The 19284-nt window shown below is 33.5% G+C and overlaps 1 protein-coding gene across 31 annotated transcripts in view; it reads right to left on the reverse strand.

Annotated features, from left to right (window-relative positions):
- The window catches only part of SOX6 (SRY-box transcription factor 6), a 583500-nt gene that overhangs the window by 225721 nt on the left and 338495 nt on the right, over window positions 1-19284 (reverse strand). The window lies entirely within an intron of this gene.

A 19284-nucleotide genomic window follows, 5' to 3' on the forward strand; every position in this document is an offset into this window, starting at 1 on the left:
TACAGTGTCATAGAAATGTCTTGTTACAGATACCTGTAGATTCAAAAGGCCAGCCTTTTTGACTGGTATAATACAGAACAATGTTGTCAAATAGAGCTTTCTGTTATAATGGAAGTGTTCTGTATCTTTGCTGTCCAATGGCAGCCACTAGCCACATGTGGTAATAAGTATTTGATATGTGGTTCATGTGATTGAGGAACTAGATTTTAATTTTATTTTAATTGATTTGAATTTATTAAATAGCCAACATGTGGCAAATAACTTCTATATTGGGCAGCACAGATTTAGTGTAATCTAGAAAAATTTTCATTTCATCTAGTTATAAATACCGGTCTCTATACTAAGCAGATAACTAGAACTGGACAATCTCTGCTCTAGGATCAGAGGTCACAAGACTCTACTTTCAGCACCCTTGGGGGTGACCTATTTCTTGTTCCCTATCAGTGTTGAATTACTGGGTACCTACTATCCAGGTCTTCTGTAATTTATGTCCTGATTTTCATTTTTAGTCGAGCTTACATTTGACTCTTGTTATCTAACCTATGGGTGCTTGGATACTCAGATACTAGAGGCTTCATGCTCCTAATTTGTGTCCTGGGGCATCTCTCCTTGCTGGCTTTGAGTGATGCAGCTACATCAATAACCATTATCCCTGAGCTCCTGTGATGCCCGTACTGATTGACTACATGCCATTTCCTGCCAAAAGATTCAGTATTCATATCCTCATTCATGACTTTAGTCAGACCTAAGGTATCAGTCCAACCTATGAGATTTTTAAAGCACACCCCTGGGTCTGATTTCTCTTGACCTCCTTCTCAAGAAATGAAAATTGTTTGAATTGGAAACTGTTTAAGATAATCTGGTGACTTAATCCTCCAAATAACAGTGTCCTCTGTATACCCCCATACTCAAAACACTTTTTATTCCATTAGTATCAGCTATTTCATTTTCCTGATGAGCAAAGAACAAAGCTGATTTCTAAAATATCTGCAGAGATATCAGAAAATTTGAGACAAATACTTAATAGATTCCAGTGTGAGATATGGATTATAGGTATAATAGTAAGTGGTCATTGTAAGTGAGAGATGACAATCTTCCTTTTACTATTTTCCCTAACTTTAATTATTAACCACAGTAGAATTTATTATTAAAATTCTATTCATGGTTCATAAATTTTTGCAGTAGACCCACAAAAATACATGTCACTATGCTAGAAATGTAAGGATACTGGTAGTCTAGACAGCATCTAGAGTTTCTAAAGTTTATGTTCTATAATTATTCTCACGACATATCCAGGCACTCTATCTTAAACTGTCTAATAACCAGAGAGGATTCACTGTTGAATTGTAGTTCCAATTGCCCTAAAAAGTCAGAATAATATTAAATAATCTTTGACAGCAAATAAAAAACCAAAGTACACTAAAAGATAAGATCCCCAAACCTGAAGAATTTAAATTAATAGGAAAGGGAAAATCTATGGTGGCCAAATTTGAAAAGAAAAACTATAGGTATTAAAAAGTAAAAAAAAAAAAAAAAAAAAAAAAAATTCCATTAATATAAAAAAAAAGTATTTTCTGTTTTTGTTGTTTGTCTGATTTTGTTTTTGTTTTTCTCTTTGTTTAGCTCAAAGAAACTAGGGAGACTTGGAAAATGCATGAGGAAATGTGTCCCAAAAACGACCAGAAGAGATATTAGCACATCTCGGTAGAAAGAGCGTAAACTTAAAGCATGATATAGTCTTCCACACAAATCCTGGATTGTCCATTATTTTCTTGGTGTCTTGAGAAAAACTTTTCCCGAGCCTCTGCTCCTTCCTTTGCTAGGGGAGGATAATGTTGCCGACCTCATGCCATTGGTTTGAGGATTAAGTAAGATAAAATAAACAAAAGCCCTGTGACACACAGTATTTGCCCAATAAATATTAGTTTTTGCTCTTGACAGCACCCTCCTCTTCCTGCTTCTCTGTAGGTCTTTAAAAACCTACCTTTTAAAAAAAACTTTAAAAAAAAGGAATTTCTCATGTCTGACTGGTGGAAAATACGAAATATTGTAAACTCCACAGAGTCTAACACAATGGTGAGCAAATAATAAGCACTAAAAAAAGATTTGTGGATTGACTGAGATTCTATAAATGCATTCCTTCTTGAAAGCAGAGGGATGGATGAGATGAATTCTAAAGATCCCTTCCTGGTTCTGAGATTAACATTTCTAGTAAGAAAGTTTCTGTCAGTGTCAACCACAATAAGAATAAATTCATCATGAAGGCAAAAATGGAACTTTTTTTTCTGGTCCTACCTCCAGTCTTCTTTATGAAATACAATAACAGAAAGTCTCCTCAGGGTCCTTCCTACAATCTTAAGTAAACTCTCCTTTCTAAATTGAAAAAATCCCAACTATTTTTCTCCAGTATTTCAATTCATCTCATTCATCACTTCTTACTTATTTGTTTCTTGGTCGTTAACTCTGGTTCCATCTCAGACAAGCCTCTGTAAGTATTTAAAAGATGTTGCAGGTAGAGAGAGCAGCAGAGCCGGCAGTGCTGATCCACTCCTCTACTTTCTGCCGCCAACACTGAATATGATGCAGAGAGGAAGACCTGGGGTAAGCAACACTTACCCCAGTAAAATGCTTTTCAGGATCCATCTGGGAGGACAACCTTAAGCCTGATAGTCATGGCTGAGAAATACACAGTCAACCACGGAGATTACAGAAGAACCATCGTGCTTCAAGGCAAATGCCTATGGGCACTAAACTATGGCTGGAAAAATAAAAGAGCTCCTTTCAGTAACCAGTTAACAAGAAATCCAGGACTCTCAATGCATATGAAAGCCTGTGTTTAAGCAAAACCACAGAAGGGTTGTGCCCATTTCATTTTCTTTAGCTTTCTTAATAAACTTCTATTTATGCTCCCTTGATGTTACCAACTTAAACTTCAGCGTCTCAGTAGGTTTTCCCACATTTCAGCATGGAAAAACTCCTAGCCATATAGATTTACGTAAAGCAGTCTTTGTATCCTTCACCGTCTCTTGAAATCTCGCAACCCAAGCACAACAGCTCATATTTAAACAGTAGAGGTGGGTTTAGTGACTTGAATAAAAATGTATTCTTGGGTCCAGATAAAACTAAAGTTTTTTCATTAATAACCATATAAGCTGGAAAGTGCCACAGATGAATTTCAAAGTAGTAAAAACCTACCTGTTTATAATATGGCGTATGTGTGTGAGTATATATATATATTCTTTGAAATTAAAAAAGAAGTTTAAACTTAACTTCATTTTAAAGGGATGATTATGAGCCAATTGTAGAAATGTCTTACATTTGTAAGGATCTGTAGATGTCTTCTACAATCACTCTTCTATAAATAACCTCGTTTTTAGCAAATCTTAAAATCAGACTTCTCTCAATAGAACACGGACATTTTTCTTCAGTAATCTTCACTTCTGAGTGGATTTGAAAAGTTGGTCAAAGACAGGAGCCATGTGCACATGTATGGTTTTGATTCCATCTATACTCCTGCCCTAATTCTTGTGGTTTGGACCCATTCCAGGTGCTCTGCCTTACCCTGTGGTTTGTATCTGAGATCCCCTTTTCTGATTCATTGCATTCTCCTGATTGACAAACAGATTTAGAGATGAAAACAAACAGTTACCTGCCTGTATTGGTTTCTAACAGCTGTGCCGTTGCAGCACTTCTTAACCACGGGGAAGGTGCCTCCTAGAGAAGCTTCCTGTTTAGTTCACAGGGGAGTGTGTGTGTGTGTGTGTGTGTGTGTGTGTGTGTAGGGTTCATGCACTTGGCTTTGTATCCTTTTGTTCATTTTTGTTTTTTTATTTTTTGTCTAATTTCTACCATTTGGGAGTCTTCATTGTTCCCCAAGATACTCAGTAATTTTGGTGTACGTGATTTATACATTATTAATCTAAAATTCATGTTTGTATTTTTTAACCCTCCACAAGTAAAATTTAAATAAGAATACAGGGTGGCCCAGTTGGTTAAGTGTCTGCCTTTGGCTCAGGTCAGGATCCCAGGGTCTTGGGATCCAGCGTACACAGAGCTCCCTGTTCAGCCGGGAGTCTGCTTCTCCCTCTCCCTCTGCCTGCTGCTCCCCCTGCTTGTGCTCCCTCTCTCTCTCTCTGTCAAATAAATAAATAAATAAAAATCTTAAAAAAAAGGATACAGTGGATTTTAACTTTTTAAACTAATGTGACTTTTAATTGAACTTGGAAAAGTCTTAAAAAGAGTCACTTCCTTTTCTTTCATTGATTTAATATAAAGCATAATACTATTTCATTGGTAGATTAAAGTATTAGACTAGAAGTAATAAACTCTTACTATATTTTTACTGGTTTGTCTCATGATGTCAACTGAATTATGTGAAATGTATCAAACTAGTTACAGTATAAGCTACAACTTACATACTAAAAACAATTGCAACTCCCTCAACATATCAGAATAAGAGACTGGGACTTTGCATTTTAAAATTCCTGTGGAAATCAAATGTATTTTAAGTATCAGCTCTGATTATTTAATCAGACAACTTGCATTTTGCCCTGGCTAATTTTGAAGGCTGATAATATTTTACTCATAAAAATAATTGTGCACCTGTTGTGATGGAAGCCTAGTTAAACAAATGTTAATAGGAATGTAACTCTTAGCTTTTAGCTTAAGAACACAGGTCTCTCATTACTATTACATGAAGAAACATATTTTTAAAGCCATGGGATAGATCTCATTTTAAATCTCATCTCTTCCTTAGCCCTAGAGAGATGTTTAAGAATATTATTAAAACATGTACAACGAATAGTGGCATATTAACTTGAAAGGGAACACCAGATGATGTCTACCGAACAAAATGGATATGGGGTTCTTTCTTCCCATTTAATACCTATGTTCTTCTGCCTTACTCTATTCCCTGGCCAAACCATTTTAATGATATTGAATCATTTCTGAGAAACATGTGTACTTTTCTTACCAGCTGATGATCAAAGGAGAAAATAAAAAGTAGGCCTACAAGAGCTGTACCCCTCTTGCACTCTTCTCATTTTCAGACTCTTTCAGCATTAGAGATCTTTTTCAGTACCCAAATTCTCTGAGCTTTAAAAAATGCAAGGCACTCATGGAAAAGATAGAACTTTGCTCTGCGGATTCTACCATTTTGTAAAGACTTTCTAAGAGCTACCAACTTATGTCTATTCGATCCATTTCCAGATGTAATCAACTCTTAAGTACTGAAAAGAGGCTTGAGGAAAAAGAATTTGTCTTAAGTTAAACTAGCTAAATTTTGAGCTCAGTTATACACGTCTCTTATTGACTTCTGTAAGACTGTAGCCTTGCAATTGGCCCAAATTCTTTAAGGTTATATTTGAAAGGTAATTTTATTCAAAATTACCTAAACTTTTGAACCCTATCTTTTATAATGCTGGTTCATTTTAATTTTATTTTGGTTAGTGCAATACAAGTTTACAAGCAGAGTTCAGAAAATGTGTGCATTTTTTAAATGACCTAAATTCTCTGTAGTTTTCTTTTTCAATAGTTTAATGCAGACATTTGGATTGAAGGGGAATCACAAATAAACGGAATAATTGCATCAAATTTCCTCAGTGCATTAAATATGCACTCAGTGGTAATTACCAACAGTAGCAACACATTTAAAAATGTAGAGAATAATGTACAATTTATGCCTATTTCAAGGGTCTTATTCATGAAAACACCATTTGGATGAAAATACACACATTTTATTAAGTGGTTAGCCTTAGTTTTTTTGTTTTTGTTTTTGTTTTTTTAGTTCAGACAAATGACTTAAATAGTAAGTGTGTGGGAGGTCCAGTAGTATGTGCCAGCTCTTAATGTGACATATATATCCCATAGAATTTGGTCAAGAGATGACTCTACAGTAAAGAAATACCCGGGGTATATCCTGGCACCGAGGATGCTAGGCACAGAGCATTCCTGGGCCTATAAACAGCAATGAGATTAATTATTATCCCATGTATTTTTCTTCCAAAAATCAACTGTATAGAAATATTGTCACAATGTATATTTTTAAAATTTTTTACATTTATTCAAACAAAAAAGACTAGAGTGAAATAGAGCAAATTAATAATAGTGTTTAAAATTTTTAAACCATTTTTATATTTTATGCTTACTAAAAAATCTGTGAATAACCTTTAATTATAAAATAATAAATGCATATGTATTAAAATCTCATCTATCACAAATGTTAAACTAAAAAAAAAAAAAATCATAGCCACTGTATGTCCAGGTCCAGACTTGTGAAAATCTCATTTCCACAGCAAGACCTCTAAGTTTTAGCTACCACTATAATAAAACGCCAGAACCAAAATTAAATGAAAAATCTCTTAAAGTTTTGAGTAAGAGAATTTACTTGTACTTAAGTAAGGTCATTTAATACTACTACAAGGAGTTGGGAGACATACAATTGCCTAATAAGATGGGAAGGAAACTGATTAGGCTGGTGTTCACCAGGCCTAGCTTAACTGACAAATGTAAGCTAATTATCAATAAAGTGGTTATCATTTTTTGGTTAAGTCAACATTTGGGACATGGACTATACTATAAATTTGACATGAGTAATAACACTGATTTCTTGGAGTATTAGAACTTCCTCTCAATTTTATATATATCTAATCATTTCCTATGAAATAATTTGTGTTACAAGAGATTACTAAATGGTTCCAGGCCCCTATGGGTGGCACATAACTAAATACTCTTGTTCCTATTCCTACTGGTAAACTACTATTTACTAATGACTTATTTTGTTAATCATTTAACAATCATTTTACAAATCACATTTTACAATCCAAGGTGTCCCTGAGGTCAATACTGTTTTCATAGTAATACTAAGGCATTAGTTGCATGTTACAGTGCAGAGATGTGCACTGACAAAGCAAATGAAATAGTGGATTAAAACAGCTGGTCCCCTTACATGAATCAAAGGCACCTAATTCTACTTGTAGTCATTATATTCTTCACCACCACACACTTGTAGTGAAACAAAAAATTCAGTTTCAATTAAGAATGTCTTTGATGACAGAAGCCGGGGATGTACTGTATGGTGACTAACATAATATAATAAAAAATCATTAAAAAAAAAAGAATTTCTTTGATGAAGCAATTAATTATATTAAATAATGACTTTAAAGTATACATATTTTAAAGGTTTTTTTTGTTTATTTATGTTTTTACTTAAGTAATCTCTACACTCAACATGGGGCTTGAACTCACAACCCCAAGATCAAGAGTGGCATGCTCCTCTGAATGAGCCAGCCAGATGCCCCACAAGTACACATATTTTTAATATTCTGTGTGATGAGGGGCACCTGGCTGGCTCAGTCAGTAGAGCATGTGAGTCTTGATCTTGAGTTAGAAGGCTCTTGATTATTGGGGTTCCTGTGTGGCTCAGTTGGTTAAGCATCTGCTTTCAGCCCAGGTCATGATCCCAGAGTCCTAGGATCGAGCCCTGCATCAGACTCCCTGCTCAGCAGGGAGTCGGCTTGCCCCTCTCCCTCTGCGGCTCCCCCTGCTTGTGCTCTCTCTCTCTCCTGTCAAATAAATAAATAAAATCTTAAAAAAAAAAAAGAAGAAGAAGAAGAGGACTCTTGATTGTAGAGTTTAAAAAAAAAGTTCTTAATATTCAGTGTGATGAATTTTATTTTATTTAAAAGAACAAGACAAAACACCCTTATTCGTACTTAAATATTAAGCAAGAAAGCAACCTACTTCAAAAAGCAACTGATAGTGTTGGTTAAAATAATTTGAACGTTCAAGGGAAAATTAGATTTTTAGAAAACTTCTGTCTGCCATCATGAGTATGACAGTTTCCAAATACTGAAAATTTTTTTCTGATAAGATTAAGGGTAATATTGATGAATGTGATTTTTTGATACTATATGATAAAATATGCCACCATAAGGAAGAGCTACATAACTCAGTGAAACTATATAATCTAAAAGACCAATGTATCCCATTACAAAATCATATATAGAGCAAATGATTCAGTCAAAGTTCAAATTGGACCAATGGATTTTAATGTAAAAATACTGGAAGTTCATTGATATGGCTTCAGATCCTACATTGGACCTGACCTTCAAGAAACCACCACTTGGGAAATTTGATATAGTATCAAAGAATATTCACAACTATTTGAAAGTGCTGCAAGATACTTTTCCCTTTGTCAACTACATATCAATATTAGTTTTTCTTCATATACTTCAGTCAAAACATATCAAACAGATTGAATGCAAAAGCAGATATGAGAGAATCCAGCTGTCTACTATTAAGCCACACATTAAAGAGATTTGCAAATATGTAAAACAATGTCATTCTTCTCACTATATTATTTTTACTTTAGGAAATATAGTCATTTTTCATAAAAATGACTTTTTATGTTAATATGTGGCAGATTTAATTTTACAACCTTTTTTAAAAGATTTTAATTTTTTATTTATTTAAGAGTGAGAGCATGAGTGAGAGAGAGGAGTGAGTTGAGGGGAGGGGCAAAGGGAGAGGAAGAAACAGATTCCTTGCTGAGCAGGGAGCCCAATGCGGGGGCTCGATCCCAGGACCGTGGGGATCAAAAGCGTCACCAGGAGGCAGACACTTAACTGACTGAGCCACACAGGCACCCCTTAATTTTATAACTTTAAAATGAATTAAATATTTTTAATTTCTCAGGTTTAATTTCTAACAAAATTAAGTATTAATAGATTAAAGTCACATGAACAAAAGAATTTTAGAATCTTCAATACAATTTAAGATTCCTGAGATCAAAAGTTTGAGGACTGCAGTTCATCATTTTATCAGTAAATATTTACTGTTTCAAGTACTTAACTGTGCCAAGTGTTGTTGCTTACCTATAGTATTTGTGGATCCCCTACTCTATGCTATGCCAAATAATACATATTTTCTCTCTAATCTTCTCAACACAATCTGAAGCTGAGTAGTGTCATCCATATTCTCTTATACAAATAAGGAAACAAATCCTTTCATTTTCATTGAAGACTGCAGTCTTTTTTTTAAATAGTCTTTTGTATTGAAAAAGCAAGGTATATACATGGTTAAAAAACAAAAAACTACAGTACAAACTATACAATACAAGCTTAAAAATCAGCCTGTCTCATACCTTTTATTTTTTACTTCATAGTCAACCTCTGTTAACAGTTTATTAAATATCCTTCCAGCAATCTTCTGCATATATTTAATTTTTCACACAAACTGGAGCATATAAATAGTCTCTTCAGTTTTACTCTGTCACTTCTTTATAGTTCCAGAGATGTTTCCCTTATTAGGACAACAAATAATTCAGGTAATATGGAGATGCCATGCTAAAAGTCTCTGAGTAGGTGAACCCATTTCTCCCACAACAATGCAGAGCCAGTCAAACAGTCAGCTTTGCTTATCTCTTTATTGAGATAGGAAGATGCTACTAAAAATGGGACTAAATTCACCACTCAAAATGTTGTGAAATCAGCATTCCAAGTTATAGAAGAAATTACTTTCAATTTGCCCAAACACATTTCACTTCCAGGTTCCTACTGTTCGTCCGTTACCCTGTCATCTCTTATTCCACTATGAGCCGTGCTCTGATCTAGAGGTGTGTAGTAAGGTATGTATATATGGATGGATGTTAAAGGCTATTTTCAATTCTGGGTTTGTATTCTAATACTAAAATAAAAATCGTTCTTAATCAATGAAATATGAGTTATTTTGATGGAGAAAGTTTCCACCATAAACCAAAGTCTAACACACATCATTAAAGCTTCAGTATGTTTTTACTAATTCCACACAAGAGGATTACAGATGTCCTGCTAGCTACCATTTCCTGGTAAGCAATCTGAATGGCTTCCAGGAAATTGCTAATGACCTCCATTTTACTTAAAATCTAGGCTGCAATTAGTAATAGTTTTGCTTCTCCATGCTGGTTATAATGTTTATTTTCATCACAGCAATCAAGAAGAAAAAAGTGGAATGTCTTGTTTTTGAATTATATCAAAATGTATTCTCTTTTATTTCGGTATGTCACCAAATAGACTAATACATATTTAATGTAATCATAATTGTGTAAGAATACTTTGGATCTTTTTTACTTGTAACCGATTTTGCCTCCTTTCCCACTCCAGGCTGTAGCTATTGCTAAAATTAGCATTTTAAAATGGAATCAATAGAAATACTTTGTAATTGTTGACTATTTTTTATATATAACAGCATTTTATAAAACTGAAAATTTTAAAGCTAGATATGATTTTAAAGTAAAGTTCTATGTTTTTAATCATAGAAACTAATAAAAAGAGTTTCAGATTTTTATTCAATGAATTTAAGACATGATTATGTGGTCAATGTAATAATAACAAAAAACAACTTTATCCAGTGTTATATTTATAACCAGAATTTGTTACTAAACTTCAACATTTTCTTTTATGTAAACATTGATTTTGCTAATTAGATCCAACTGATCTTTTCCCCAACATATCGATTTCTTTTAATCCCAACAGTTAACAGTGATTCTACTGTATCATAATACTTTAGACCTTAATCATATAGTAGTAATTTTTACCAGTAGCTTTTGTTTGAATTTTAATTAAGAAGACCTTGTGTCTCCAAACCCAAGTGGGGAGAGGTTTTAATTGCTTGTATGTATATCACACAGACTTCAAAAGAAGTAAAAGATGTTTATGACAGAGTACAAAGGAAAGCTTTGAAATGTTTACATTCGTGCAAAGTAGCATAATTTTAAAAGCTATGGGCATTGCTGTTATAATGCATACATATCTGTAAAACTAGATGTGATATGCATTTACTGTTAGTAAAAGGAGTTCATGGGTTCAGAAATAATAACTCACTATTGATTACAACACGACCAAAAGACTATGTGAAATGGGCTAAACATGCTATTCTGAGGGAATATTAAGTTTTCGCTTTAGTTAGTAATTGACTATGTGATTGAAAGTGGTAACTTTTCTTTTCTGGATATTGGGGTTCCTACATGGAAAATAAGTGGTTCGATTACATAATATGCAAAGCTTCTTCAGTTCTCATCTTTTGAGATTCCATGATTCTAGATGTTACTCTGAAGTCCTACAATTACAAAAATTTATACGGAAAAGAGTGACACTCTACCACATCATTTCGTACAAACAGGAAAGTTAAGAAAATTACATGTGCTCCCAATCCCTTTCACGAGCTGGCCTTTAGAGCAATACAGCATTTGTCTTAGAAATAACAATTTAAAATTTTCAAAATACATGGAATCTAAACATTGATAGATTACTGTTGCAACCCTTTTTCCTATGAGGCAGGAAGAATCACTAGGTATGTGAACTTTGCTGACTTTATTCAAGTTGAAAAGTGGCAGATGATTCACCTCTAAACACTTCCAGATTTTTTTTAAGTTCCCTCAGATGAAGAAATTACTATAAAGTTTATAAATGGAAATTCAAGAAAAACTCATTTATAAATGAATACGTAAAGTGTACAGTGATAGCTCTTGGCAAACCACTTTAGTCCTTCTATGATTGCCTACAACCAAAACCACAAGTAACTGTGAATTACTATCCTAAAAAACAGAATTTTCGGTAGAAAGGACAATGTATGGAATGAGTACAGAATACTTAGATATGGTTTAGGCACTTACTAGAAAAGTGAGAAAAACTAGGAAAGAGAATTGGCATTTAAGATGGTAATTTGGGATGCAGGACACTGATTGTATGGGAATGCTGTTAGATCCATTCTGACCCTTTGGTGATAACAGCACTGCTTAAGTTACTTCAGGAATAACCTGTACTATTTGATCTTCAAAGATCTATTGTGCACTGAAAAAAAAAAAAAACCCATGATTTTGTGTTCCTGTGCTCTTTTCCAGAGATTTATGTTTGCAATCAAAACTAAAAATGAGGGGCGCCTGGGTGGCACAGCAGTTAAGCGTCTGCCTTCGGCTCAGGGCGTGATCCCGGCGTTATGGGATCGAGCCCCACGTCAGGCTCCTCCACTAGGAGCCTGCTTCTTCCTCTCCCACTCCCCCTGCTTGTGTTCCCTCTCTCGCTGGCTGTCTCTATCTCTGTCAAATAAATAAATAAAATCTTAAAAAAAAAAAAAACTAAAAATGAAAACAGGCTCTCACTGGCACACAGTGGCAATATTATAATAAATTCGCATTTTTAATTCAGTATTTGTGCCAAGCACGACTGTAATATGCTTGTACTGTTTGATGTAACACAGTTCCTAATGTCACTTCTCTTAATAACAACCCTGATGAAGTAACAGGGAGTAATGCTTAAAACCTTGAATCGTGAAGTATGGCAGGAACACTGGGGCTCTAGAACAAACCTCTTAGACATATTAGTTGAATAACTATAATAAGCAATTGTTTCTCAATAGTGGCTTTGAAAAACACTGGGAATCATTTGTAGAACTTTCCATTAAAAGCATTTTTCTAATCCACTTTTTTCCTATCAGACACTGGCACTCTTCTAAGCTGCGGCAGAGAATACCTACAAGCACATCTACCTTAATCCCTAAAAGTAAATATTGCGATGATTAATCGTAAATGACCAAGGAGGGAAAACACTATTTTCCTTATTTGGTTTATATCACATAATTATTTTTTTGTCTCTCATATCATCTGTGTGTTTGACAAACACAAGCACAAACAGTTTGTGCTAACTCAAACAACCAACATTACTGTTTCTCTGGCACACTGCCCAGGGAGGCGCCTTCACACCAAGGAGATGCCAGCCACAGCATAGAGGGGCATGTGTGCAAAACAGGGAAGCTGGCTAAGATTCTCTTACATAAACCACAGAAGATTAGGCTTATCCATGGAGGCAGAGGCTGATTCCCTAACGCTCTAGATTTCATTTGGTATGTCACCATTGCATTTAGAAATGTTTCCTAACCATAGCTATCCTGGCATCCTCACTTTTTGGTACAACTCAAATATACATATAAATGGGTTATGGACCCTATCAGTAATTCTGTCTTACCTTCTGTCCTTCCACCATATGATTCTCCCCTCTCCCACATTCAGGTGTAGATCAAGATAAATACTTTACAGAGAGGACTGTATTCCCTATACCTCTTCCTGCTTTGTGATACTGCTTCACTTACATAAAAAAGGGTAAAAGGGGAACTGTTTTGCTTGTTTGTATATTGTGGGAGGGAGGAACAGCCCAGAGTCTATCTTCCCCTTTTCTCCACTGCAGAAGTATAAGATTCTGAGGAGGCTGAGAATTACTCCGTATTACATTAAACAGAGGCCTTAGAGGCAGGACTCAAAACCTGCCTCCACAACTCTTGAGTGACCCCACACAAGCCACTTAATTTCTCTCAGTCTCATTTTACTCATGTGTAAAATCAATATAATAATATTTTCCTCAATAGATTGTTATAAGAATCAAAAAAAATAATATAGATGCTTAGTACTTTGTTTCCTTTGTAAACAATAAAGCATCTTACAAAAGTACTTATGATATTTCTTGCAAGAAAATAGATAATATCTTAAAGATTAGTCTTATAAGTAAGAAAATATCGTAAACACTGGTATTACTTTTGAAGAAACTTTAGGAGGTCATGAAGATAACATTTCACCGGAGTAGGAATACCCTCTAATATCCTCTACAACATCTCCATTTAAAATTTTCTACAGCCAAATTTCCAGATGTTATTTTATTAATTCATCCATTCATCCATTCATACAACAAATATTTCTTGAACATCTAGTGTATTTGACGTACTCTCTCTTAATGCAGTCCAGCTGTATCAGGTCAGATAGCCATTAATTGTTCCTAAGTTCTTTCGTACATTGAGAATAATTTCCCTATGTCCTTAACCCCCTAAAACCCAAAACAAATCTTAATCTCTTCTATTCAACAAAACTTCAACCAACCAACTTATACTAGGCCAAACTTCCCTAGATCTTTAATTACTAGTCATATTAAATGTTCAAGACTTGTTACCATTTCAGCACTTTTGATAAATCCTAATTTGAAAACAGATCCCTTAAAAATATGGCACCCCAATTAGAATACAATACCTCAGATATAACCAGACCAAAGCAAAATTCTAATCATTTTATGTTATATTTCATTTAAGCTCTTAATAATAGTTATTTAGCAATACTTGTAATGATGTTAACCTGGTTTGAAATTGCTTTGAGATTACTGCTATTAAATTTATGTCATTTATAGTACTCTATCCTCAATTAATGCTGCTACTAGGAAGGAGGCTACTTATGGAAACATGGTGGTGGGTTAGGGATGGGATTTTCTTTCTTTCTTTTTTTTTTTTTAGTATTTTATTTATTTATTTGACAAAGAGAGCACAAGCAGGGTGAACAGCAGAGGGAGAGGGAGAGGCAGGCTCCCCACTGAGCAGGGAGCCCCATGCAGGGCTGGATCCAAGGACCCTGGGATCGTGACCTGAGCGGACGGAAGACACTTAACTGACTGAGCCACCCAGGTGCCCCAGGATGGGATTTTCTTTTAAAAAAATATTAGATAAGACCCAGATACAGACCATTGAAAATCTATGATTCAGTGTTTCTCAAACTTTAGCAATATTCCAACTTCTATTGAAAGATTTCAGAAATATTGCTTTGCTTCATTTAGACATTAAAATTTTAATTTGAAAGCTATTTTTTTTGAAGATTTTATATATTTATTTGAGAGACAGAGAGTGCACAAGCGAGGGGAGGAGCAGAGGAGGAGGGACAAGCAGACTCCATCCTGAGCGCAGAGCCCTATGCGGCGCTCAATCCCTCAACCCCTAGATCATGACCTGAGCGGAAATCAAGAGTCAAACACTCAACAGACTGAGCCACCAGATGCCCCAGCAGTTTTTTTTTTTTTTTAAGTAGGCTCTAAAGAGATTATCAACGCATTGTTTCTAAATATGTGGTCTATTAAGCTCACTGGGTTTAAGATTCATTTTTTAATACTGCTCTTAACCATTCTAATGACAACACTTTAATTCTCCTTCAGGCACCTAACCCACCACATAGAATTTTTCAATGGTAGTAATAAAAGCTATGTTTCCTCCCTTCCCCAGCTTCATTCTACTCTTGAATCCAAAAGATGTAAATTTAAGAATATATAAATATAAGATTGGTTAGAAAATAATATAAATATTGACTATTTAGAAAATTATGACTATGAGAATTCTAAAAGCTCAAATTTATGGGATGCATAAAGCTACTTCTACAAATATATTCATGGCCAAAGTACCTTTGTTATTAAAGAAACAACGTTTAAAATGAAGTATTCAATTGAGGAACTTAGAGGGTATCAGAAACAAACAAAAGAAAAAGTATAAGGAAAATAAGCAAAAGAGACATAATACAGGTAAAAGCAAGATGAAGTAGTTGGCATTCTGAAGAACAGTAGACTGAGAAATAAATCTCAAAATTGGATACTTACAGGGGGGTTGGGAGGAGAGATAAATAGAAAAACTACTAGCAAGTAAAACTGAGGGACAAAAGGGACAGAACACAAATATGCAAAATTTAAAATGGAATATATAACAGCAAATAAAAAACTTAAAGTAAGTGACCTTGTACTTTAAATCAGTATTAATATATATGAAAATTTCAGTGAAACATACAATTTTCTAGGAAACTTTTTTCCTAGAAAAACTGGCTTAAAGGGAAATAGAAAATATAAAAAGGAAAAAAAAACAATTATTACCAAAGAAAACTCTAAGCCTAGATGTTGTACGAGTATATTGTTTCAGAATTTCAAGGAGTAAGTAATTCTCATGCTATCTATTCACTACTTTACATAGCCTAGGAAAGGGGGGAAAGCTTTCCAATTCAACCATGAACTCTGGTACTAAAAATTAACAAAGTTAGTACAAATAAAGAAAAACAAAAACTAATCTCATTTATGATTACAGACACAAAAATAACAACTGTAATAGGAGCAAATAAAATTATTCGGTACATTAAAATAACACTACACCATGACTAATCAGGGTTTATTTCATCAGTAAATTTGGGAAACAAAAACCAATAAGAGACGCCATAAAAAAAATGTAATTTCTCATAGTAACTCCTTATAAACTATGACTAGAATTTTTTTTAATAATAAAGAATGTCTTAAATATCTTAATACTTAGTGGTGAAATGTTAAAAACAATTCCATAAATTAAAAACTGCACAAAATACCTGCCATCATGTGTATTACTTAATATCATTCTTGATATTCTAGACAGTGTAACATGAGAAGGGATGAAAAAAAGGGACATATAACTGCCAAAAAGAGAAAACATATCAGCTGAAATATGACTAGAGCTAATAAGTTCAATAAAGAGGAAAGTTATAAAATGAACCAGCAAAATTCACTAGCATCCCTAAATATGGTAACAAAAAGAAAAGAGAATGAAGAATATCTCATCCACAAGAGCAAGCAAAAATATTAAATATTATAGCAAAAATGTCAAAAGAAACATGCAGAATCTACATTTAAAAAACAAATCATTGTTGAGGGACATAAAAGAACAAAGGATTTTGAATGAAAAGATTCAATACTAAAAAGATGTCAGTTCACCCTATAGCTTCATATACATATGATATAACCTTTCCAAAAATGTTTTGGGATTTTAATTGACACTTAATTAAATTGAAATAAGCCTAACATAAACTTTAGAGAAGTATGTAAACACTTTAAAGAAAATTATGAATGTGGTCTTACAATATTTACTTTTCAAAGATACTATAAAGCTACAGTGATTAATATAGCACAATACTAATAAAAGTTTAGATAGATCAATACACTAGAACCGAAAACTGAGAACTGGTTTCAAATACACAATCAGCACGATAAAAGATGTTTTTTTCAAGTCAGAATATATAAGACGGGTTATTTAATAAATAATACAGAGATATTTGGTTAACAGCTTAAGAAAAAAATTAAGTTGTATCTCTAGTTGAAATTACACATCAAAATGTACTCAAGAGGAATTAAAGAGTTAAATGAATAAAAATATAGTCAAATAATTGGAACAAAATATAGCAGAATGGGGGAAGCTTTTCTAAATAAACCCCCAACATTAAAGAGCATTAAAAGGGAGGGAAAGATTTGACAACAAAAACCATAAAGTAGAAGAAAATGATAAAATGTAACATCTTTGACTGATAAAGGTTAATACTATTAAAATATACAGTAGGAGTCCTACAAAACCATAAGAACTAGACAAATCTTTTGAAGGAAAAATGGACAAACAAGATAAATAGGCAATTCACAAAGGAAGAGACATTTAATACAAGTAAATTTATCTCAAACGCTTCATTCTCAATAATAACCAAAGAAATTCAAATTAAATCAGCAGTAGTGTATCCTTTTCCTCTATCAAAACCAACAAGAAATTTTTAAAGTAATAATACTTGTCATTGAGGGCAAGAGAATACTTGGCAGATACTGTTGGTAAGAGCAGCACACCGTACCCTTTCTGCTGGATAGTTTGGCAGAATGAATTCAGACTTTTTAAAAAAGAACACATGTTTTGACCCAGGAATCACTTCTTAGGAATATATCCTAAGAAAATAACCACTAATTAATACTGAAAATTATTGAAAAATTATCCATATTCAAATTTTTCTTTATCATGACAAATAATGTTGAATAAAAGACTCAGTTGAATTATGAGAACTTCACTTTATGCAATATTTTCTGTAAATAAAAATAGCATTTTAGATGAATTAATCACAGAGAAATTCACAATATATCATATTAAGTGGAAAGAATAGATTATAAAATGATGGTAAAAGGATGATTCTAATTTTAAGGAAAAAAAATTTAACAAGTATATATATTAATTAACAATGGGAAAGGACATATAATATAGGTGGAATTAATTAATTAATTAATTTTATTTTGTATTTCTATATTTTTTACAATAAATATGTAATCAGGAAATTTGTTGTAAATTCATTTACAACAAATTTTGTAATGAGCAAAAAATAAACAGAGGTATTAAAAATGCACAGTGCTTGAGATATAAAATACTGATAACCCACAGTAGTATATATTTCTTGGGGATAGTATTTAAATCACTTTAAAATTTCAGAGTAACTATAACTAATTTAGGTGGATAACAACTAACTGGCCTGATCTCACCCAGACTAAAAATTCATGTTGAGTTTTAGCAGTGGTTGAATCAGGCTATCTGAATACAACTTAAACTAAATTTTATTTCAGTTCTTATTATATTATTGACATGTTTCTGTATAATACTTACGGTGACAAAATGCTAGGTTATAAAAAAGACAATTATGTAAAATTGAAATCAAAACAAAAAATTTAGTAAGAATCTTACCTCCTATGCTTATAAAACAGAGCAGCACACAAATGAAAGTTCACATATCACATAAAGAATCCGGAAAAAAAGTTAAAGAATTTCAAAAGCCTAATTTTGGGTGTGTTTTTGCTTTCAGGATTTAGACATTTTGACCATCTCAGGCTAGTACAGTTTTCCATTATAAATGCATAATCAGAATGAAAAATAAAGAAAGATGGAAAAGGGGTCAAGAAGGAGGAGATAACCCAAAGCATAAAAACTTGATGCTGAATCATAACATAATAAAATGTTAGCTTCCACATTGCTAAGAAAAAGCAAGACCCCCATCATTCATGCTGGCAAAAGCTTGCCTTTGCATAAACCATTTCTGTTCTCACTGTTGTAAAACCAATGACTTTGGCAAGGATAGAAAACACTGAATGACGTGCGAAGTAGCGCACAACATGCTATTGCAGCTGGAGAGAGAATATGTCACTAATGACTTTCTTCCTACCCGTCAGTTATAAGTTAAGTTTTCTTCCCCCCAAAATAGCAAATGGCCTTTATGAGTATAGTACAGAAGCAGTGAAATTCAAAATAATATCCAATTTCCACTTAATTTTAATACTGTATTAGTTAATGGAATGAGTTATTAATCATTCCTGGGAAAGAGATGACTTCGTTTTGTCTTCATTTGAATTGAACTCAACATGCCTGAACACTAGACAATTTTCCGTAATAAATTAAAAATAACATTTTCTCCAGATAGTTACTGCCAGATGTTTATCTTAAACGAGACATTATAGATGGCCAATAAGAAGATTCACCTAAAGTTGTTTGATAACTTCAGAAAACTAATGTAAATTCCCAAATTGTTAGTGCAAATCACAGTGACGACTGTCTGTAAGAGACAACTGGTAGAATTAATGACCTGGATTCTACTCATGATACCCAAACTAGTAATGCAGTATTTCTCCACAAAAGCATCAACAAGAGAGA

Source organism: Ailuropoda melanoleuca, chromosome 16 (assembly GCF_002007445.2).
Source record: "Ailuropoda melanoleuca isolate Jingjing chromosome 16, ASM200744v2, whole genome shotgun sequence".
In the NCBI taxonomy this organism is placed as follows: domain Eukaryota; kingdom Metazoa; phylum Chordata; class Mammalia; order Carnivora; family Ursidae; genus Ailuropoda; species Ailuropoda melanoleuca.